This window comes from Silurus aristotelis (genome assembly GCF_946808225.1).
Source record: "Silurus aristotelis genome assembly, chromosome: 14".
In the NCBI taxonomy this organism is placed as follows: Eukaryota; Metazoa; Chordata; class Actinopteri; order Siluriformes; family Siluridae; genus Silurus; species Silurus aristotelis.
Window position 1 is genome coordinate 3,588,858 of NC_139587.1, and position 25,510 is coordinate 3,614,367.

At 40.8% G+C, this 25,510-nt stretch overlaps 1 protein-coding gene and 1 long non-coding RNA gene across 2 annotated transcripts in view; both read left to right on the forward strand.

The window, feature by feature from the left end:
* LOC310736835 overlaps positions 1-25,510 on the forward strand; it is a 237,456-nt gene that overhangs the window by 30,819 nt on the left and 181,127 nt on the right. The window lies entirely within an intron of this gene.
* The window catches only part of LOC310736766 (A disintegrin and metalloproteinase with thrombospondin motifs 2), a 132,031-nt gene that overhangs the window by 2,847 nt on the left and 103,674 nt on the right, over positions 1-25,510 (forward strand). The window lies entirely within an intron of this gene.

Below are 25,510 nucleotides of genomic sequence, written 5' to 3' on the forward strand. Positions count from 1 at the left end.
GGGAAAAATGGGTTAAAAATGTATATCTCAATTCTTCATGTTCCTCCTACGGGTTCTTTGCATTCATTCAGAATTTTGCATACTCTCACAAAGATATTCAAACGATTATTTTGTTTTTGCAACTTTTTTATTTTCCTCACAGAGACCCTTCCACTTTTTTTTGTTCCTCAGGGAATTTTTTGCGTCCTCATAAAAAACTGTGGTGTCCGCTAATGATCCATGTTCTGTCAGACCTCTGCATGTGATATACTGATCTTTTAATTGCATAAAAACTGGAAGTAAACATTGACCTTTTTTATAGTTGATTCCAACCTCAATTTTTTTTACCTTGAGCTTTTTACTAATGAAACCAGGAAGTTCTGTTTGTACGAACTAAAATATTTTCTCTCTCTTATTTAGTATTGCTCTTTCATAATGAAAAAGGATTTCTTATCCAGGTTACATTACAACAAATAATTTGTTTTTCGTTTTAGAAAAATTTATTGCTGAAATTGCATACAAGAATATCGGTGAAAAATAAACCTATTTAATGCATTTAATTGCCAAATTGCATCGAAATACTAATACAGTTGCGTTCAAAATATCCTTCTGCAGTTGCCGTGTACAGTAGTTCATAGGAAATTATTAGTTTAATGGAATTTATTCTTGTTAATGTATTTATTTATTAAATCTCACACAGTATGTGTTTTTTTTGTCTTTGGAAAAGCTGCTTGAAATTTTCCACAATCTAAAACAATGTTTATCGCCAGCTTCAAAAATGTGCTCCACTACTACAGAATCTACAGTCCGCAGGTATATAAATAAAAATATACAAATCAATTTAAATTATAAAAAAAATGGCAAACACACTGCACCGGAATTTCTTTATGTTTTAGTCTGAAATTATCCCAAACTTTGGAAAGCCGTTTTCTTTGGCCTGAATCTTTTCCTTGCCTTTCCTCGCTGTTTTTCTTCCCTTCCGCTATTCTCTTTCATTTTGCAGCATCTTCTGTGTTACATGTCCAGAGAGCTCCAGAGTTTAACAGGCTGTGCGTCAATAATAATCGTCCGTGGGAAACACAGTGTTCTGTGTTTAGTTAAATGGTCTAAATGAAGCATTTAAAATTACGAATTTTTCTAATCGAATTATCGGAGTTATTAAGGAATCGTTACAGCCCTACATTGAACTATACATTTATGTAATTCTAGAGCAAATTGTATTTGGGTCCAGCTCAAGGGTGGCAGGATGTTAGTCCTGCTGTGATTTGAATTATTGACCTTCCAAAAAAAAAGTCCAATGTTTTTCCATATTTTCGTCTCCTCTCATATTTCTTTTTGATCGCCATGACTCTTTAGGGCCTCCATTTTCACAGTCTGCATTATACCCGAGTATTGGCTTGTGCAGCTTTTTATTGGCCTGCTGACGCTCAAACCATGAGCTAAATCAATGGTTTATAGTGATGGCAGCTTATTAGACAGCTTAAAACCTTATGGGTTTTTATATACTGTATACATTCAAAGTAGAATCTTTTTTTTTCTCTAAAAAAAAGTTTATGGTGGGTCAGTTTTTTTTCCCAGTCATATCTCAAAAATACAACCCCAAATCTCGTATACTTTTTTTCAAAATTTGTAAACCAAGACGGAAGACATTCGCCAAAACACAAAGCCAAATGAACCAGTCAGAACGCACGTCCCACTAAGAAATTCTAAAAACAAAAAGCACTCATAAAAAAGCACATTTCTGCCACAGGTTCTTTGGATGGTTAGCCTTCTAATTGAGGTCTTTTATGAAAGGAAAAGCATGTGGTATAAAAGTTTACAGTACATAAAAGCTTTAATGATGGACAAGCTCATTAACCCTTTAATGGGAAAGCAGGAAGCAAGAAGCAACATCCTTATCCACACATTTTAAATGGCCACCAAATAAAAACAACTTATGATGTGTATGAATCTCCAAACCCTGTTCCTCGTAAAGTGCATAATGAAAAGCTTTACTCTGAAACCTGCTTGGGAAGCTCGGCCAAACAAATGTGCAATCAAAGACGGATCCAAGGAGAAGGGAAAGTGACAGTGGTAGAACAGTGGTTAAGATGTTGGACTTTTGATCAGAATATTGTTCAGAGTATTGAGTTCAAATCCTAGTGCCATTAATCTGCCACTGCTAAACCCCTTGAGCAATGTCTCTTAACCTACATTCAATAAAGATTTATTTTCACTGTATAAATAACATAATAAAAAAAAAAGCTAACAATAATTAAATATTCTAGTAGTATTTCTAAGGTTGGTGTCTTCACATCTATATCTTCAATGGCTTTCAATTCTGTCTAAGTACAGAAATCCTGTAAAAAAGCTAGTTGACTGACATCTATCTTATTCTTGGTCATCTTTAAAATCGTCCTGCAATGCCTTAATGTAATTTCCACTGAAACATGGTGGGTCATATCAGGAGGAACATCCTATAAATATCCACTAACATTTAACTTTCCGCAGAGCTTAAGCTAAGCCGTAGTTAACAATTAGATCCATTCATACAGGCTTTGGCAGGCCAGACCAAAACCCAATGCTTTCTGACATGGGTTCTCTCGCTCATCAATCGCAAAGAGGTTTCTACCACCCGAGATGTTCAAGTCAGCCCGGGAATTTTAAGAAGTAAAAGAACCAATTTCAAGGAGTGAAACTGCATTTATTTTTCTTTCTACTCCCCCCGCTCCATTTATACACTTATCCCTGCATTTAACTAACACCTGAAAAGATTTGGCATACTTGTACGCTTGAACCATCCTAGGACCGCTTGATTTACTTCATCTTGAGGAAACCACCAAGATCGGGATTGTCACTGACGGAGGTACAGCCATCTTTAAAACGTTTACACCATTTAAATGTCTTACCGGGGCTCATCACCGAACTGTTCTTCTTTAGAAAACCGATGGTTTTACGCCTTTTCACCAGAAACCTTTTCACCACACGCCGTTCCATGCTAACACTGTTGTCTGCCATCTTGATTAGCGGCGTCTGGACCGGCCTGTAACATGTGCACCGCATGTCAGTGATGAGACACACTAGACACTTATTACTTATTACACTTATTTTATACCTGTAATATTAAAATTCCCAGTTTGACTTAAAAGGTGGGGGTGGGGCACTTTTAGAGAGCATATGATTGGACAGTAAATTTGAAGTGCAGAATGATGTCTGCAAACTTGATCAGTATTGGTGGTCTTGAAAGACAATTATGAATGCAGGCATCTTCTAAATGCGAATTGCGTCGATGTTTCGGCGTATACTAGCATATAAACAACCTTAAGGCTAACAAATTTGGCGTTTTCAAAAAGTTTCAAAACTGAATATCAAAATGCATTGGAGTAAGTTGTTGAAATGTAGGTCAAATCTAGTTTTATGATTTATGTTACCCTATCACTCTGTTTCAGTTTGCGCTCTGTCACAAAGAACATTGTGTGATGTGTTGTGTGAAGTGTGTCTTCCTGCTATTCTTCAGCTTGAAACCCTCAGGGTCAGATGCGCTGCTGATGCTGAGGGCCATCCTGCATATGGAGCAGCTCTAAATCTTCGTTACACTCCCAGCCACAGCTTCTACACATACCCTGATATTTCAGTCTTAACTATTTTTACTTTCCGGCTCTAACACGGGGCAAAAGAAAACCGCATTTTTTTTTAAAGGAAACCTATGATTACGTGGCTGGACTCTTTGGTGTGGGCCAGGTTATTTTCATGAGCGCAGGAATGCTGAGTGTCTGAGAAAGCCGTTTATTGAGGACAACAGCTGGCTGGAACATCTGCTGATGGAGAAAGCCATTGTTTTCCTCAAAGCAAAAGTAAATATGTTTTGATGGCAGATTATTAATTATTTATTAAAAGAAACTTTTAATACAGCGATGCGTGCTGTCACAATTCACGGACACCACTATACGCTACAGTATTGAGCGGGGAAAAAAAGGACATAGACATTTAATTGCTTTTCAACATAACATTGCTTTCCTCTGTGTTCTCTGGTGTCCTCACTTCTTCTGGTGTCCTCACTTTTTTTTTCTGAAAACGTGACTCTACATTTTTTATAGATGCAAATAAGTCTGTGTATGGTGCTATACACCTAATGCTCTGCACTGGCAACCTTTACAAAGTGTATTCCTGTGTCTAAGGGAGGAATTTTCTATGAATATTACGTATACGGTGCAACAGAACAAGAACCTTGTGACTAAACCTTTAATGTTCTTATGACTTTGAAAAGTGAGCTCTCTGCACTCACTACATGATCCACTGTCATTTTCTAACCAAGCCTCATCCCCGTAATCTCAGCAGCAATGACCGTGCATAAGATTATCTGTTTAAGAAGCTGGAACAATTGGTTATTTGGTACCATTTGCAATGTGTGTCTTGAGCCTCTTTTTCTTCTTCTTTTTTCGGCTTCTCCCATGAGGGGTCGCCACAGCGGATCATCTTTCCTCATACCCCCCTGTCCTCTGCATCTGCCTCTGCCACCCCAACCACCTGCATGTCTTCCCTCACCACATCCATAAAACTCCTTCTTGGTCTTCCTCTTTTCCTCCTTCCTGTTGGCTCTATTTTTAGCATTTTCCCACCGATATACCCCATGTACCTCCTCTGCACATGTCCAAACCATCTCAATTTCACCTCCCTCACCTTGTCTCCAAAACATCATACATGTGCTGTCCCTCTAATAAACTCATTTCTAATTCTGTCCATCCTCGTCACTCCCAACGAAAACCTCAACATCTTCAGCTCTGCTACCTCCAGCTCCACCTCCTGTCTTTTACTCAATGCCACTGTCTCTAAACCATACAACATCTCAGGTCTCACCACAGTCCTATAAACTTTCCCTTTCACTCTAACAGATGCTCTTCTATCACAAATCACTCCTGCTATCACTCTTCTCCACCCACTCCACCCTGCCTGCACTCTTTTCTTAATGTATCTATCACACTTTCCATTACATTGCACTGTTGACACCAGGTACCTGAACTCCTCCACCTTCTCCACCTCTTCTCCCTGCAACTGCACCCTTCCACTGCCCTCCCTCTCATTCACACACATGTTCTCTATCTTACTCCTACTGACTTTCATTCCTCTTCTCTCCAGCACGTACCTCCACCTCTCCAGGATCTTCTCAACCTGCTCCCTACTCTCACCACAAATCACAATATCATCCGCAAACATCATAGTCCACGAAGACTCCTGTCTGAACGCGTCCATCACCACTGCAAACAGGAGAGGGCTTAGAGCCGATCCTTGATGCAGTCTAACCTCCACCTTGAACCAGTCTGTCGTTCCTACTGCACACTTCACTGCTGTCACACTGTCCTCATACATGTCCTGCACCACCCTCACATACTTCTCTGACACACCTGACTTCCTCATATAATACCACAAGTCCTTTCTCAGCACTCTGTCGTACGCTTTCTCTAAATGCACAAACACACAATGCAACTCCTTATGACCTTCTCTATACTTCTCCATCAACATTCTTAAAGCAAATAAGACATCTGTGGTGCTCACTGTTGCTCACAGATGGTCACCTCTTCTCTCAGCCTGGCTTCCACTACTCTTTCCCATAACTTCATGGTGAACCTAATTCCCCTGTAGTTACTGCAGGTCTGCGCTTCTCCCTTATTCTTAAAGATCGATAATAGCACACTCCTTTTCCATCCCTCACCTTCCAAAATATCACACTTCTAATGATTGTGTGATTTGAAAAGCTTTTGGTTGTTACATTGATCAACTTTTCCTTTATAATTTACCAGGATATTTTTTTTATTGATCACATGTTTGTACAAGAAATCACTGTGTTATTAATGTGTGAATGGGCCTATTTTATGTCTTGTAGCATGTAGTAGTATTTGGAGGGAAATGTTTGATTTTTCCCTGGTCACAGCTCTCCATTATCAAGCCAGCGAAAGCCATTGCTTATTAAGCCAGTGGAAGCAGCTGACTGTCCATCTGAACTTAGAGCCTGGTGGACCAGAGAACGGGATGGGCTTTATGATGACAGGCTTTGGTGTTAGAAAAACAGGGAAAATATACAGATACAGATATAGAGGTCTGACTTGCTGTCTCAGTGGAGTTTTGCATATTTTCCCCAGATATCCCAATGGGCATCATCTTGGTTCTCTGGGATAACGCGAGAACCTAGATGCTTGAACTTAAATCTTGCTTTCAATTAACTGTGTAGATTTAGCTCCTCAGCTATATCGACCCTGTTACTTTGTGAAAATGTTTCAGTTGTGCATTCTTTCACTGTAGCAACGTATAATGGTATACAGTTCCTAAACCGATATACAGAAGATTTTACAGGCCAAAAAAGTCTCAGTGCAGAGATCCCCAGGGCAACTTGGCTGGTAATGTTGCCAGAATAATAAAGATATCAGAGACCCGGAGACAGCGTTCAGTTTATCTGTCAGCCAGAGAGTTGCAAAAAGGCACAACCAAGGTGGTGACAGAGAGCAGGAATGGATGAGAGACTTGCTCATAATGAATGGCTGCCGCTGCCGTGTTTGTTTCGCTACACAAGCAGGCTGCCACTTGGCCTTTTCCCCAAGAGGTGTTGCTCTTTTAGGAGAAGCCGAAGCCCTGCTTTTTTCTTTTTTTTTTATCATGCTCCAACGCCCCATGCAATTATATCCTCACCTCCACTCCTCTCGCAGGGTGGATCATGTTCTCGTGTGACAAGTAAACCCTTTTGTCCGTTGGCCTCAATCACATCACCACTGCTGCTCAGCTCCAGGCTCTAAGAGGCTAATAGTAATCTCTGTGAGGTTGTCCTGAAGGTGTTACACAACTGAGAGTCACAGAGTAGTACTAGCTACTCTTGCTGTGAAGAACCGGGTCAATTCGGATACATAAAAGAGGCTAAACAGTCAGATGAGACACAGGTTCAGGCTGTTTGTTTAACACTACGTAGTATTTCAGGAACAACAGGGGATTGTGGGAGCAATGAAGCGCCTGCTAGCATGAATTTAAAGTGCCTCACGTCGCTTCTTTGCTTTGAGATGACTAGAAAGTCCAGTCTGTGTCCACGACTGCCCTCTTTTTTCTATGATTAGTGTGGATAAATGTCGGTTATGTATCCTCAGATATCGTGTGGTTTGAGTGAGTCTTATTGTTTTGGCTGTGTGGAGATTTTCAGTAGAATGGCAGGTGTTTATAGTAAGAGATGCTCCGCCTTCGTGTTTCTAACCACTGTAGTGAGTCAGACTGAGCCCAGCTCAAGTATCATTACCTTTGAGTGTGGTTATTATATCAATTTTGTACTGAGCGGTTGTTAACTGACCTCCTTTGGTGCTATTTGTGCAAACCAGTCAGCAATAGGGCATGAATGAACGAGCGATTGCGCTATCATTACAGACTCCACCCGTCAGCGTGGCCCTCAAACCCGCAATTACTCAATCAAGGGCCTATTATCAAGCAGTCAGTGACACAGCGAATGCCACGCTCCAGACCTGTAATTACTGACTCGTACTCACTGCAATTCAGCAGCCATTACCCAGGCTGCACCATATTCATGACACAGTGTTCTGAATCAACAGGGTTTTCACTAGCAGGAAAAAAAAAAGGATTCAGAAAAATGCTGCATACAGCATCACATAGACCTGTGGTTAGGAATTGATGCCATTTTGGTTGCCTTTGGAAGGATTGTCAATATACACCAACCAGGCATGACATTATGACGTTGTAACCTTATGACCGGTGAAGTGAATAACACTGATGGACTGACCCAGTCGTCTAGCTGTCAAAATGTTTACTTGCTGCCTAATAAATATATCCCACCCACTAACAGGTGCCATGATGAAGAGATCATTAGTGTTATTCACTTCACCACTCATAATGTTATAATGTCATATTGCGAGTCTGTGTACATAAAGGTATCACAGAAGATAATGCTGAAAGTAAAAGACAGTTTCTGCCTTTAGAATTGGGTTTTATTATTATTATTTTTTTTACTTATACATTACTAATAGCTCATATACACCGATTAGACATAACATTATGACCACCTGCTTAATATGGTGTTGGTCCCCTTTTTGCTGCCAAACAGTTCTGACCCATCGAGCATCAACAGCATGAACTTCTTCAGCAGTTTGAGATACAGGAGCTCGTCTGTTGGATCGGACCACACAGACCAGCCTTCTCTGCTTCTAACATCAACTTTGAGGACAAAATGTTCACTCGCTCATTAATAAATCCCACCCACTAACAGGTGCCATGATGAAGAGATAATCAGTGTTCTTCACTTCACAGCTCATAATGCTATAATGTTATAATGTTATGCCTGATTGGTAATTGATTATTGTATGATGATGCTGAACCTAAAAGACCATTAGTTTTCCCTTTTTTTTTACTTCAGCATTACTATAAGGGAGCTACACTCATGCGTGCTAAGAAATACAGGAGATTCTTGTATCCTTTGGATAAAACCTGATATCTGTGCTGACACATCCAAACTCTCCATGCAACTGCATGAAAAACAGTTGGCTGTCAGTCCAGGCTTGTAGATCCTGGGGATCCACTGGGACGTATTCATGGTTTATTCACATCCCCCAGACAGTCTTTGTTTTGTCTCTCATAGGGAATGTGGTGATGCTAGATTTTGCTTTCAGAGAGAAAACGGGAGAAAGTCATAAAAAAGATACAGAATAAGAATAAACGAGTAAAGATAAATTCACCAGTCACACAAATATATTGCATATACACACCGTTTGCTCACACTGTTGATCATGTGTACAGATTTATTTTTACAACAAAAACGTATTGATAAGCAGAATTCAGAGCTGATCGTGTTGCTCTGAAGCTGTGCTACTAATCAAGGGTGCTGGTTTATCTCAGAGTTGAGAATCTCACTCCATAGCACCCCAGTGAGGTGCGATATGATGCCTCGTAGACTCTTCTGCTAAACTCTCACTATCTTTTCAGCTTAATCAGGTTTCATTGGCCTTGTGTACATCTATTACTTTGTTACCAGGCTAGTTATTATAGTCTGTCTTTTTACAATCAGATCATTTCACTTTAGCTAGTGTTATCTGGCATGCTTATCTTTAAAATTCAGGTTTGAGAACACCTCATTTATGAACAAATGTCAGGGATCTGGACATATTCTGTCTAATTCATGTATATAGACACATATATATATATATATATATATATATATATATATATATATATATATATATATATATATATATATATATATATATATATATATATAAGATCATTCACTCCAACCCATGGAAACCATATGTTTATTGAACAGATTTGGGTCTCCTAATTGAAATGTAAAATGTAATGCTACCAGAAAACACATCAAAAGACGTCCTATACACTAGTGTGCCTCCTAACTTGAGTTAGCAGTTAGCCGAAGAGTTGCTAGCAACACATGGCAGCAATTGACATAAACAGAGCTCCAGCACACCTCTGATTTCTTGACGTTACTTGTTTACTGGGTAGGTTGTTCAATGTATAGGTTACTCGATATCATTATCATTGTGTGCTCAAACTCTAAAAAACGGTGTGATATATTTTCTCGTGATCTTGACATAACAACCATTGTTGTTAGCCAGGCTAGTGTTCAGACGTGCTGCTTAAGTGGAAAATCTTACGTTTTGCCCCAACTGAGGTTCATAATTGTTACAGCACCTGCAGGAGAAATTAAATTTAACAGAGTGTGGAGGTGTTAGACCCTCATGTCTGCTGTGTAACTCATGCTCAGGGAGGCTTGTAGTCTAACAGATGTATTGTTAACACAGAGCTACAGGGCATAGACAGAAAGTCTGCCAAGGATACCAAATCACACCAGAAAGCAAGTAGGAGGGAAATATAAAATATAACCCTGTTACTAACGACTCAATAATGAATATTGATAGAATTGTACTTTGTTGTTCTTTGACAAACAGGTGACAAACGTGCAAACCAGAAAGTCTGCACTTTTCAACGAGCGGATATTCATCTTTTCTGAAACGAGGGCAATCTGTTCTTTATAAAGAGCGACTGCGCATCAGATGTGATGTTAGAACTGCAACGGCATCAAAAGCATGGCACTGCGATGGAATTGTATTGTGAGTTTTGTCTCAAAACCTGGCGCTCGCCATGTTCGCATCTGAGGCAGATGAGTGAGTTAGAACGCAGAGAAGCAGTGAAGAGGTCAAAGATCCTACTGAGACACAAGCTGTTATGGCTGCTACATTACCTGCAAGAGCATCAAATTAAGTATTTTTTGAAACATAAAAAACACCCAGTTTAAAAGCTAGGACGATCCAAAGATCATTCTTGTGCTGATGATGGGTTGGACTAAATTCATGTGTAAATTAACAAAAGATTTTTGGCATTTGAGACCTGCGATGTTGTATGGTTTTGAGACAGTGTTTAAGTTTGAGCATTGAGTTTTGAGCATTGAGTAAAAGACAGGAGAGGAGCTGGAGGTAGCAGACCTAAAGATGTTGAGATGCTCATTGGGAGTGACGACGATGGACAGTATTTGAAATTAGTTTATTAGAGGGACAGCGTATGTAGGACGTTTTGGAGACAAGGTGAGGGAGGGGTGATTGAGATGGTTTGGACATGTGCAGAGGAGGGACATGGGGTATATCGGTAGGAGAATGCTGAGGATGGAGCCACCAGGAAGACGGTAAAGAGGATGAGGAAGAGGTTTATGAATATGGTGAGGGAAGACATGCAGGGATAAGCTGAAAGAAAAAGAAGAAGAAGAAGAGGTCTACTAGCAGGCATTAGTTTCACATAATTTGACATATTGTCCTGAGGAAATGAGACAGTCCAACAGTATTGGTTTGAGCTGTAGGAAATTGCAAATAATTCGAAAACTCTGTGCCTCAGGCAAAGGGTCACTGCCCTGACATTTAGGATTGCCAATGATCAATATCTAACAACTGATGGAGGAAAGACAAGAATGTTGGATCAAGGCCAAACCAGAAGTCAATCCACTTCAGTTCTTCTTCTCCTACAACATGCACTTCTGTTAATAGAGCTGGCAAACTGAGATGGCTTTACAACTGCAAAGTCAGTCTTCTTACCTATTGCCTATGCACACGCTGCACTTTTTAATATCTCTTTGCGTTTGTTTCTTGTCAGACTGTAAGAACATGATCCCCATGTCAAACTGTAGGACATCAGTTGTCATAATGTCAGATTGTATGACAGTCAAAAATTGATGCACACAATAAAAATAAGTTTTACGTCATCAATCCGTAACACGTTCAGACCCGTGTTCTCTCGCCGATTTTACTGTAGCTCGCAGCAAACAAAAACAATCGTAGCAGATTGAAGTTGTCACACTAATTGAGTCATCAGGTTCTGCGTTCCTATTGGCTCTTGGATTGACAGTCGTCGTAGGAGAAGTCACACTGCAGGACAAAGTCTGAAATTTTCTGACACTGCCAGAATTTCATCGGAGGAATCACAACCGCCATTATTCTGCTGTCGGCAAACAAGCCTGTGATCAAAGACTGCAGATTTTAGCCAAGGATTATAGGAATCTTGAAAAATTTGTCTCTTGGCCAAAATCGCGCAGTCGCAATCGCATCTGGCTTAAGTCATGCAAGACTGATTTTTTTTTGCCCATATTGGATGAAACAAAAACAAAATCTTCAATTAGATTCCCACCTAAAAGAAAAATTTCCATCATTCTATAACCCTGCTTGTATTAATAAATGACCTCCCCTTCTTGCCTTGTTTTTGTTGCTTGCTAACCATTAGCTCGTACTTGACCCTGCTCTCGTTGATGGATCCGACGCTGGTGTGAGGTTCTGCAGTAGAGATTGCAAGATGGCAGGAAGTAATCCAGTTAAGGAGGTTAACTAGGAGAAATGGTCTGTCCTGCTACAGTGTTTTGCTGCACTTGCAGCTGTGATGTATCGCAGCAATTCGGCGCTACAGAGGCAGCGCATTACAGACTGGCACCAGCAGGGCTCATCACAAGGCGGAAAGCGCCATGCTGTAGGACTAATGGGACAAAGTAGCCTTTTTTTGTCATCATGGCAAAAAAATTCCCCCCTTTTTTTTTTACTGGGCTGAAATTAGAACTAAACATCTCTTTGTGTGTGGGAGTGCAGGGTAAGTTCACTACTGCTGTCCCAAATAATAAATGAAATGTCTTTTTTGCAACTCCTTGCCTTTTTACTGGCACCAATCAGAGATGATTTAATTTGGGACCTGCCAGGTAGAAAACTGCAAGCTCTGAGCTGCAGCATGTGGGTATATTGCCAGTCCATAATACAAGTGCTGGTATTTCCCCAGATGGAATAGTCACCTTTTTTACTCTTTAATGTCAAAGGAAATGCCAAATATATAAGATTTTAGACAGATACAGTAACTAATACTGTAGGCCATGTTTTAGAGCAGAACACCACGAGTGACCTTGGCCTTTCACTGGCTCTGGGAATGTCTTTCATTATATTGGCTTACAATAGAATTTGTTGTAGTAAATGTTTTCATCTGGAAAAGCCAGGGTTCATCTGAAATTACTTTTTTCACTGCCCCAAATGCAAATCAAACATTCCAACATAATTGTCCGATTCCTTGTTTGATTTAGTCTTATTGTGTCTTTTTTTTACGAGTTTGATAGTCAGAAAATCTTATTTTTCTGTTAATTAAGTCTTCAAATGTGCACTAGGGGTGTAACGTAAACTTCTTTCAGCATCTCCCATTAGGGGGCGCCACACTGGATCATCCGTCTCGATACCACCCTGTCCTCTACATCTGCCTCTTTCAAACCAACTACCTGCATGTCTCCCCTCACCACATCCATAAATCTCCTCCTTGGTCTTCCTCTTCTCCTCCTTCCTGGTGGCTCCATCCTCCGCTGCACATGTCCAAACTAGCATAATCGCGCTTCTCTCACTTTTTCCCCCAAAACGTCCTACATGCGCTGTCCCTCTCGTTTCTAATCCTCAACATCTAATCTCAACATCTTCAGCTCTGCTACCTCCAGCTCCACCTCCTGTCTTTTACTCAATGCCACTGTCTCTAAATCATACAACATCTCAGGTCTCACCACAGTCCTTTAAACTTTCCATTTAACTCTCACAGATACTCTGCACTTTTTTCTTCACTTCTCTAACACACTCTCCATTACTTTGCACTGTGGACCCCAGATACCTGAACTCCTCCACCTTCTCCACCTCTTCACCACTTCACTGCCCTCCCTCTCATTCACACACACATGTACTCTGTCTTCCTCCTACTGACTTTTATTCTCCTTCTCTCCAGCGCGTACCTCCACCTCAGATAACTTGCTTGTTTGGTTTAAATAAAAAAATAATAATATCAAAGTAAAATAAAATAAATCAAATTAATGTAATACACTTTTTTATTATATTGATTCAATTGAGTAGTCGCCAATGAAATTAATTAAATCAAATCAAATATATGGAAAAATGTAATTAGTTTATATTTGTTAGACCCCATTTGGGTAATACAGATGTGTATATAATTGTGTGTGTTTTCTTTACATTTAATGGTTAATTTTCCAAAGATATGTTCTACTTAACTGCCCTGTGATTTTCAGAGTACTTTAGCAAAGCTTTACATTTAACAAACACACAAGATAATTTATAAAATTATGAAATTAATTAAATTCATTTATTCATTAATGAATTTATTCCTTTCATCGATTTCGCACATGCTCAGTACACACTGTTTCTGGTAAGGATCCAGTAGCCACAGGTGAAGGCTAAACAAACTTGCGGTCCACCATGTAATATGTTCCTGTGGGAACTCAAAATTGATATATGTTCCTTTCGTGAAACAAGGATTGCATTGCATCTTTAAACAAGGATACCAAAAGTCCTGTACTGAAATGGTTCAGCATGCATATGTGTACCGTTACACACTTAATGTGTATTGATGGTACCATATGACATAGAGTTGCATCTCATTCCTTGTGTGTTTCCATGGATTCTCTGACTCTTGAAAGGATCTCCCTCTGCATGGTTGCTTTGATGATGCTATTGAAATTCCACACGATTCTCAAGGGCTCGATGTCAGGTTGACGGTGTAGGTATGCAAGTGGTTGGGTTTTGGGAAAAAAGAGCGAGTAAATAATTTGTGTCTATAGCGATGCTTATGTGTATGCGTGTGTGGAAAGAACCTTTCTTTTTTTGCCAGCGTTTGTGTATCTACCTGAAAATGAGTGTGCACGAGGTTTGCCCAAGGGGATCCTTCCTGGCAGGAGTCGTTGTGAACGTCGCCTGCGTTGATTTATTGCAGTAATTGTGCTTCATCAACATTAATACAGAATGTCATCATAGTAACAAGCATCAGCAAATCTCTTCTTAACTGCCGGCACCGGGATAATCAATGAACAGTCAATAGCGAAACACCGGGCACAGTTTCAACTACTCATCTCCAGCAAATGAAGCATTTAATCTCGCTCAGTTCTTAGGATCAAGTGCATTACGCTCCAACATTTATAGATAAGTCTGATACGGAAATAGCAATTACGGCCATTTTTCATCATGTGCACCGATTCGGTCTCATTAGCACTGTACGACTGTGGCTCACCTCACACATTATTGCCAAATTGGCTGTAGTTTACAGTATAGCAACAAGAGAAAACCTACACATGATAATGAATATGGCAGATTCTTTATAGACGCAGAAAAACAGCTTCTAAACTTCTGCTGGAGCAGCCGAGCATGGGTCAGTGTCTCAACACGCTTGGAGGAGAACACTAAATGCCACAGTGCAGTGTGTTATATGATTGAGCACATGCTGCCTTGCTTGCTGTAATTTTTTATCAAAGTGTGACATTTTAAAAACAGCGCATGCAACAAGTTTTCTTTCATCATCAGTCCTGTTCAACCGTCTTTAAAATGAACTCTTTGACAGCCTAGTGATGCACACCCAGAATAAGCATTTCCGGAACTCGGAAATTTACAGCGGCAGCCATTTGTAATGTTGCGGTTAAAAGTGATTCCTTCTAGAAATCTAGAAATGAACAATCAGCTAAAGGACCAATTGATTTACATTTCACCTCTGAGGTACTTTACATGTTTTTTTAATGCTAGACGAAAAAATAGGGGGGCTTATTTATTGCTCCTTATTTTTCACAGTGGTCCAAAGTTCCCTTTTCTTGTTGGAGGCTTGAAAGAGAATTTCTGTGGGATGTGGACGGAGTCTCTGAGAAGCATTTTCCAGTTTTATAGTAACATGACAGGTTGCTTTATTTACAAGTACATTACAGCACATAAACATTCTTTCTTCATATTTACATTTATGGCATTTAGCAGACGCTCTTAATCAGAGCGACTTACAACTGAGCAGTTGAGGATTCAGGGCCTTGCTTAAGGGCCCAGCAGTAGTAGGTTGGTAACCTTCCGATCCAGATTCGAATGCCTTAACCACTGAGCTACAACCTTGCCTTCATATATCCAAGTGATGTTAAGAAGTGCAGGGTGAGCCATGATACAGCGCCCCTTAAACACAGAAGGTTACAGGCCTTGCTCAAGGGCCCCAAGAATGGCAGTTTGGCGATAGTGGGGCTTGAAACCCCCCGACCCTCTGACCAGTAACCCAGAGTCTTAGCCACTGAGCTTCCACCTCCAAACTTTCAGTTTATTGAACTTTGAGTGAAAAATAAGCAGAAGTTGGTGAGGGAACAAGTGTTTATAGCAGCCATAGCATAAGTGATGAATGGAACCAGTTTCATGAAGGTTTCACAGTATTAATTGTGGCTACGAGGTGGTATCAAAAAGTTCAGAGACGAAGGGTATAACTGGTGCTATTCTGACCACGTGCGTTACCACATCTGCAATTTAATCATAGTCAGCAAGTTAGAACAAATAGCAAATGTGAAATTCTGTGTGAAACTGGGCAAATCTGCGTAGTAGAGTAAAAGAACATCACTGGAAGATGATGAGAGATCAGGAAGACCTTCAATAAACTCAGATGTCTAAACCTTTCGTGCACGATGATCGTTGGAGTACAATCCACATAATCTCACTTCCACCCTACTCGCCAGATTTGGCTCTTGCTGACTTCGCCTTCTTCTTGAACATGAAGATCCAGCTCAAAGGATGCTGTTTTGACACCATTGCAGAGATCCAGTGCGAATCACAGAAGGTGCTTGACACGCTTAGAAGACTTTCAGGACACATTCCAGAAGTGGCAGGTACGTTGGGAGCGCTGTATTGCTGTGAAAACAGAGCTAGTCTCGAAACCTTTTGATACCATTATAAACGGATTAAACACCTTTAACATTAAATGCCTTGTCAATGCAAAACAATCAACTTGTACGGAAATGTGGTCTCACTTTACGAAATTAGCTGAACGTCTGAGCAGGATGTGAAATTCTCCTGGACCCTCGGCTTTTGATATAAAATAATTCTTCTCTGTAGAATGATGAAGTGATGAGTTATGCCATTCGGCCCCTCCGCCTACTACCCCCCCCCCCACCCCCACACTCGGCTGTCTCGGAGACACCTCAGCCGTGTGTCACTAGTATCATCACCTCTTTAGCTCTTTCCTCTCACAGCTGCAGAAGGGACAGCACAGGAGACACGGAGACGAATAAATTAAGACGTTGCCTAGCCAACGGGCAGGAGGGACCACTTCAGTACCCTGCTCTGGATATCATCAATGCATAAGGCAACACACTTAATTATAAATTAATAGATAACACAACTGATGCAGTTCATGTAGCAGCTTGGAGAGAAAAGACAGAGTTGCATTAAGGTATTGAATAAAGAATCAAGAAAATAGCGACAACGAATTCTGTGTTTTTTTTTTTTTCTTTTAAAGAAAAAATCCTAACCTGGGGATGCTTTATACAAGGTTGCAGTGACAGCTAGTGCTGAAAATGAGCTTCCTTTTCTTTTTGCACACTTACTCACTGAAACACACACACACACACACACTCTGGTTCTCGCTCTTGTCTCCCTGTCACTGCTGGAGCAGGGCCCAGTACACCAGGCAGGGTGCTACACGGCCTATTTGCATTGACATATTGACACCCTTGTCAGGATTTATAAGTACAGCGAGGCAGAGCCTGGCAGAGAGAGAGGAAGAGAAATAGAGAGAAAGAGAGAAAGAAAGGATCAAGAGAGACATCCCATTTCAAAAAGGACCATCCCTGTCTTCCTCTTTTTTAATAAATGCCTCATAGGACTGAGTAACTGACCCCTATTTTTTTCTTCCGAGACACAAAATACGACCCTCATGCCAATTAAGATTCTGTCCAAGAACCGATTTGAAGGTTTATAGACAAAGAACTTACAGGCGTAAAAAGAGGTTTCGTTTCCATTGCCCATGCCAGACTTCCTCTCTGTCATTCTATTCCACTTGGCTAAATTAGACCCAGTCAAATATCTGACGAATAGAAACTTTGTTAATTGTTAATTATTTTCCCTCCCCGCCGGATTGGCTTACCGCCTCTTGTACTTTTTCGTTGCCATTTGTCACAGGGGCTGACAGTTGTTATGGATATGTCCCTGGGTGGATTCGGAGAGGCAGTCTGGCATGCTCCATCGGATCTGGCCGCAGTGCTGTGGACTCAGGGGGGTGGTTTTGGTTCTGATGTTGAGACAGCTTTGAAATGGGCAGTGAAGCTGTTGAATTTTAAATGAAGGCTGAATGATTTTTTACAGATTGCAGTAATAGGCTGATAAAGTGCTAGATAGATTTATAAAAATATCATGAATTTATGTATTTTTTCTTGCAAATTGAATAATCATTTCAATTACTAAGAATTAATATTCTGTTAATATACGTATAAAATTTCAAACAAACTGTAGTCAGCTTTTTATTTATTTATCTACATGTTGTTATCGATATATAGTGTAGATCAGGGGTCTTTTAGGTCAAGGACCCCTTTGGCGTTAGAGACATGGGGCAGGGACCCCTGATACAAAATGCCAATGATATTAATAGAAACCAATCACATGGCGCTAGTTATTAAGCTAGCTGAAGACAATTAAACCTATGTATGTAAACATATTTAACCTATGTTTATTTGTTTATCACAAAAAGCTATTTGTGATTTAACTTTAATTAACGGACCCCCTGCAGTACTGCCCGGACCCCCTAGGGGTCATGGACCCCCATTTGAAGACCCATAGTTTAGATATTCCACTACTGTAGATATTATAAATAAATTCTTGTCCGTCTCAATATCGATGATGAACATCACTCAGAATGCAGATCCTGCTCTCTATTAGGGATGGCAGCTGCTCCAAAATTCAATTACATTCAGCTTTACAGAAAAGGTTGGAATGTATAAGTGTAGTGCATATAAGCTTGTTCCTAATAGATTTATCCCTAATAAACGAGCAATTATCGACAGTGGCAAGGAAAAAAACTCCCTGAGAACATATACAAAAAACCAAAAGAGGAACCAGACTCAAAAGGGAACCCATCCCTCATCTGGGTGGCCCTGAATGTCCCTTCACCAACCAGGCAGAACCTTTTAGCCACGGATCAGGCATAACATTATGACCACCTGCCTAATATTGTGTTGGTCCCCTTTTGCTGCCAAAACAGTTCTGACCCATTGAGCATTTACAGAATTAACTTCTGCATTAACAGGAGTTCGTCTATTGGATCGGACCAGCCTTCGCTCCCCACGTGCATCAATGAGCCTTGGCCGCCTACGACCCGGTCGCCGGTTCACCACTGTTCCTTCCTTGGGGCACTTTTGATAGATTCTGGACACTGCAGACCAGAAACATCCCACATGAGCTGCAGTTTTGGCGATGCTCTGACCCAGTCGTCTAGACGTCACAATTTGGCCCTAGTCAAATTCACTCACCTTACGCTCGCCCATTTTTCCTGCTTCTATCACATAAACTTTGAAGACAAAATGTTCACTTGCTGCCTAATAAATAAATCCACCCACTAACAGGTGCCATGATGAAGAGATCATCAGTGTTACTCACTTCACCGCTCATAATGTTATAATGCCATAATGTTATGCCTGGTCGGTGTATAGTGTAGATATTTCACTATTGTAGATATTATAAATAAGTCGATGATGAACAGAACCTAAAATGCTGATTCTGCACTCTATTAGGAATTGTAGTTGCTCCGCACAAAATTCAGTTTCAGTTGAAAAAATTATTTAGTTGTATAGCGCTTTTAACAATACAGAGATAAAGAGATTGGAATGTATAGGTTTTGTGCATATAAATTTGTTCCTCATCATCCTCATGAGCGAGATATTATCAAGAGTGGCAAAGAAAAAACTCCCTGAGAATATATAAGGAAAAAACCTTAAGGGAATCTATCTTCATCTGGGTCGCCCTGAATGTCCCTTCAATATACTTCCATCATTGTTCACTGATGAAAATGCAGATTTTTTTTTTTTTTTATATAAAAGGTACGAATTACTTGAAAAGATGATCCTTCTGTCTCTTAAGGATGAAAATTACATGAGGTGCAGATCCTGGTCTCTGGTGAGCACGAGAAGAGTTCGGGTTCCTGCCGAGAATGACGGTGACTGTAAGCGCAATTCCTGATCTCTATTAAAGAGATGCTGATCCTAATCTCTTGTGAATGGGAAGCTCTTAAAATGTAGATCCTGGTTCTCTAATGTAATTTTGTGCAAAATTGCTGATCCTGCTAGCTATTTTGAACGAGATTGGCTCAGTTAAGGATGCTAAATGCTAACAAACTCTATTTAATCTGCTGTTGGTCATCACTAACCTCCATGTTGGGGTTTTTTTTTGGTTGATGTACAAAAAGATGTAGCAAGCTTTGCATACCATCCTCCATTAGGACCTGAATGTATTTTTGGGTACATTTTGAATGACATTAAATGTTGTACAAAGAACAAGAAGTGTGTATGCTGGAGTCGGACTAAAATCTCTCTGTGACCTGTGCGCTGTTCTGGAGAACGTCAGCGTGAATTCTTTATGTCAGAGACGCCCTGCGGTGTCTGCCTGGATTCAGAGTATCCACGCTTATGCCACATTGTGTGTGTGTGTGTGTGTGTGTGTGTGTGTGTGTGTGTGTGTGTGTGTGTGTGTGTGTGTGTGTGTGTGTGTGTGTGTGTGCGCCACCTCCGGCTCTGTGCCGCCGGCACGAACAAAAGTCACACCTTCAGAGAAAAGGTCCTGTGCTCTCATAGGAGCCCTTCTCTTTACCTACATCTCATTTTGTTAGCAGCATGCAGATAAAAGCGGCCTGACGAGAGAGTGGAAAAAAGAAATTGCCTATGCGGCTCATGCTTGGTTGATGAAGCCATTAAAAAGAATGAGATAAAAGAGTGTGTGTGCGTAAGTCTTTCACTCATTAAAAAGAAGAGCTGGACAAATGGGGGTTGGCAAGAGTGCGTTTGAGATAGAGAAATCGTGAGAGACGGTGCTGATCACTAGCATTGCCCTGGCCATAGGGCACTTCCTATTAAGATGGAGAGTTGAGGGAATGCCCCGAGCCCCCACCAAATGTCAATGAGCCGAAAGAAGCTAAATAGCAGGCCCAAGATATCATTGACACCCTGGACAATCACAGTAATTGGAGGTAATGAGGGCTTTTCCTTTGCACACCAGTCAGACAGTAGCAAAAGGGACAGACAGGAAGGTGGGAAGATAAAAAAAAAAACTAAGAAGGAAGACAGAAAAAATTTTGACACCCCTGTGACCTGTAGCTTGGGAGTTACCAAGGCAACCTCATTTTTGTTGTAATCCTACTGTGAAACGAATCGTACGCCGACCTTGAGTGCTGAGATCTTCAATTCTTAGATAGTTCTAGTGCGTGTTTGTTTCTTTTAATTCAGGGTGGCTTTATAAAATTGAAAAGGCACTGAATTCCAACTCAAAAGCACATTTAACGTTTCATATTTATACAGTAGCTAAACAAATCAAGCTAACAGACGTGAGGTTTGTTTGATGTATTTTTTGTTTTTGTTTGTAGGCTTTTATTCGGGGCTTTGCGACCCCTAGGGGGTCGGTGGCGGTACTGCAGGCCAGGCGGTCTGCTAATTAATGCTAAATCACAAATAATTTTAGTAAAAAAGAAATAAACATAGGCAAAAACATCAAATATAAAGTATTTAATTGTAAAAATATTATTATTATTGCATTAAAGTTTTGGTCATGTACATGTGTATTTGTCCACCTTCTTTTTTCGGCTGCTCCCATTAGGGGTCTCCACAGCGGATCATCTGTCTCCAAACCCCCCTGTCCTCTACATCTGCCTCTTTTAACCCAACTACCTGCATGTCTTCCCTCACCACATCCATAAACCTCCTCCTTGGTCTTCCTCTTTTCCTCCTTCCTGGTGGCTCCATCCTCAGCATTCTCCTACTGATATACCCCATGTCCCTCCTCTGCACATGTCCAAACCGTCTCAATCTCACCTCCCTCAGAGGAAAATACATTGCAAATCTATCAAAATAAAAGACAACTGTGAACACCCTAATAAATTGTGATTTTAAATGCAAAATATGTTTGTTATGATGCATAAATCTTTTTGAAAGATTTGAAAATATATGAAAATATGCAGGCAATGATGCATGTACAACATAGTTCTAACTGTCTCAACATAATATAACTAGCGTAATATGATTGGTTTCTATCAATATCAGTGGATATGTTTGACTCGACCTGAAAAACATTGAAGATCCATGTTTTAGAACAAATTATCCATGTGCCTATGATAGGGCAGTTCCAACTTATCCCTTACTTACAGTACCTACTAAATCTAATAAATTGGTTTTTTCCTCTTCTGAATGCCTTTATCCATATACATGGACAGGGAGCAGTTTTTAAACAAGAAAGGGTATCTGGGAAAATTCTAATTTTATTTTTGGAAAAGAAGTGAGTTCCAAAATATATATGATATTGTTAATACATATATAATATAATTTTGTTTTAAATGGAAATGATGTGTGAGAAAAAGCTATTATAGAAGTAAATGATTCAGAACATGGCAGAAAATATTTTTGCTTTTGTTTCCACAGCATTTGTATGAACTAGCCACAAGTAATTGACCAAGAATTGTATTCCAGATGTTCCACATAATCTGAATCTAATAATACACATGTTCTAATTATAAGCAACCTTTTGTAAAAAATAAAACCCACTACTGGGATGTTGATCTGTATGGAGATTTTTTCCAGAGCTTTGTAACAGTCACACTCCTGGAAATAAATCCTGACCCCAATTGTACTGTATATTTACCTAAAATTATAATGCATAACCTTATGAGCACTGACTGGTGAATTGAATAACACTGATTATCTCTTCATCATAGCACCTGTTAGTGAATGGGATATATTAGTCATGTTCAATAGAAGGTCTAATTCTAATTAGCCAAAAGATCCTGAACCTGATCCTGAGCTGAACCACTCTATATTGAGACTGAGGTTCAAGATGCTCACCCTGAAACAGGTCCGAGGACTGGTTTGTCACCATAGATCTAAGGGACGTATCACATATCCATCCTTTCTTCACACAGGAAGTTCCGAAGGTTTGCCTTTGGGGCCGAAGCTTACCAATATCGGGTCCTTCCATTCTGCACTCTCACCACGCACCTTCACAAAGTGTGTGGATGCGGCTCTGGCTCCGCTGAGACTGCGGGGCGTCTGCATACTGAACTATATTGAAGACTGTTGATATTAGTTCGATCAGAGCACCTGCTGACCCAACATCGAGATGTCATTTTAGCCCATATGAAGGCATTGGGGTTAAGACTGAATGCCAAGAAAAGGAATTTGACTGTTATGCATGAGTCGAGTCTATCCTCATGGGCGTCAAAACAGTAAGAGAAGGCCAGCTACTCATGGTAAAGCAGTTTCACAGAACAGTTTGCCAAGGGGTTGTCCCCTTCCACCCTAAAGGTTCACATGTCTGCTATTGCACCTTATCCTGCTCCACTTGCCGAGCATTTGCTGGGGGAAAAAACCTGTGACACGTTTCCTCAGAGGTACCAGCCTCTGGTATGACACAGAGTGCCTGTATGGGCCCGGGCCATTGTTCTGGAGGCCTTGTCTAAGCCTTCCTTCAAACCCCTGTCCAATGTGTCCTTGAGATTTTTGACAGTCAAGACTGTTTTAGTACTGGCCTTCTCCTCTCTAAAGAGGCTTGGGGACCTTCACACTCTTTCTGTGAGCCCCGCTGGTCTGGCATTTACCCCTGGCATGTCTAGTGCCTTCCTCTACCGGGGACCGGGGTATGTTTCCAATGTGCCCTTAGTCGTCCCATGACCAGTCATGCTCCAGGCATTCTTTCCTCCTCCTTTTCAGGCCTCAGACCAGGAGACTGTGTCCAATACGAGCATGGACATATATGTCCAGAGAACAGAACTTTGGTTGAAGTCGGAGCAGCTGTTTATCTGCTAGGGCCCTTCAAGGAGAGATCTCCCTGCGAAACAAGCATACACTCAGCAGATAGATTGTGGATGCTATTTCATCCTCTTATGAGTTCTCTGGTCTCCCCGCTCCTTTTCGGGGTCGGAGCTCACTTGACTCGAAGTGTGGCAGCCTCTAAGGCTTTGTTCTCTGGGGTTTTACTCCAAGACATCTGCAATGCTGTGGGCTGGTCCACCCCACTGACCTTTGCCAGGTTTTATAGCCTTGACCACATCTGGCCCCTCTGTCCTACGACCTAGCTGTGCCCATCCACACTAGGCAGGGATTGGTCAGTCTGGCGTTTTTGGACTCTCGTTCCCCAAGTGTTGTAAAGCTTTCCTAAAGGGGAACGTTTTCAGGTTACCACACTGCCTGCATCCTTGCAGCGTTTCCTTCTCTTTTCTGAAGCTAGTGCTGGTTTCATTCCATGTGCTCTTATAGCTTTCTGGTCATGACGTCACCCCACCGGTGACGCCGCGCTTTCCATTGGATTACACACGTGATTCAGAGCGTGGACAACGCAAAAGCATTCCCAAAGCATTGTTGATGCAGCGTCTCGTTCCCTTTTCCCAAACGTAACCTGTAGACATTCTCTTAGCAGAACACACAGCTCTTACTGCTCGCATCTCTCTAACGCTTCTTCCTTAAAGAAGCTCCTCCAATGGACTCCCACAGGGATCTTTAATGTAAGATTACTTGGATGTCACCTTGACCACAACTAGGATCATTGTCCTTTTGTCTTTCCTGACAATACTGAGGTCTTCTTTGTCAGACATGTGTATAGTAGAAAGAGAGGGATTCTGTGATGCAGCAGAAAGAAATGCATATAACCAACACTAAGACAGACAGAACTGTATTGATTAAAAAAAAAGACAGAGGCAGCAAGCAGATCAGACAGTGTTGGGTAAACCAGTCTCTCTGTCTGGCTGTGAAGGGAGATAGCAGGTAATTAGAAAGAATGAAAGAGAGGATGGTGAAAAAAGCTGGGAACGGTTGGTTGGGGTGGGAAGGGTTTTTGCCAGCCATATTATGTATCGTGTAATCATCGTCATTACTACAGAAAAAATATAGGAAGCTGATGAACCGATAAAAGAAATACTGCACAGTTGGAATCTATCAGCAATCCCTGATGCTATTGTTAAATATCCCAAGCTTATCTCTTCAGTCCATCAACTTCTACACTTACATTCAGCACAATACAGATAGGAGCTAGAAGGAAATGAGGTGTTAGTGACAGGAAATCCTCTGACAATTTGATAAACCTGTGTGGGTGGGCATTGGGGATAAGTGGTTGTGCAGTATGTTATTCCATATACTTTTTTCACAGATGGTCTCTAACGAGAGAAAGCAAGGGTGTATCCTTTAAGATGACACAATGATCACTAATGTGAGGCAAGAAAAGTGGTAGGGCTTTCCAGGAGATTAGTTATTACAGCAATACCTCAAAGAAGTTTGTGGTACCAATTTATGACCCATGATTTGAGTTTTAAATGCATAGAAAGCAAAGAAGAGAATGCTATGACTTTTCACCGTGAGACTCTCGAGTTTTGAGTCTCGAGTCGGTATTGAGTACCGAGCATGACATGCGAAAAAATTTTTTCAGTTGTCATAACGTGACTAGTACCAAATTAAAATACCTAGGTATTACTGTATTTGAGTTCAGGAGACCTACACAGCTGTCAATCATCCCATCAGTTTCATTTGTCAATTTGCTTGTTTGCCATTTCTATTTATCGAATTGAATATAGAAGACTGAGGTTTTTTAATATTCTGATGTTAAAATGAAGATTTAGTGAATGTGTGTGTGTGTGTGTGTGTGTGTGTGTGTGTGTGTGTGTGTGTGTGTGTGTGTGTGTGTGCTAAGCTTCTGCATGGAAGTGTGTGCCAAGCACTTAAATATTTAGACCTACCTGTCAGCTGAACTCAGGCAGGACTTGGCTTCTGGGCACATTAGCCTCAGGGTGTGAGAGAGAGAGAGAGAGAGAGAGAGAGAGAGAGAGAGAGAGAGAGAGAGAGAGAGAAGGTGCAGAGATGAATAGATAATTGAGGAAACTGGAGAGATAAATGCTAGCTTCTGTTGGCAGACAGAGATGCCAAGCAAGTCAAATTATGCTAAACAAAACCAAGGGAGTAGGAGAAGTAAGTGATGAAAGTCCAAAAGTTCAGTGTCCCTGCATTATGAAACACTTTCCCACGGTTCTGCTCGGA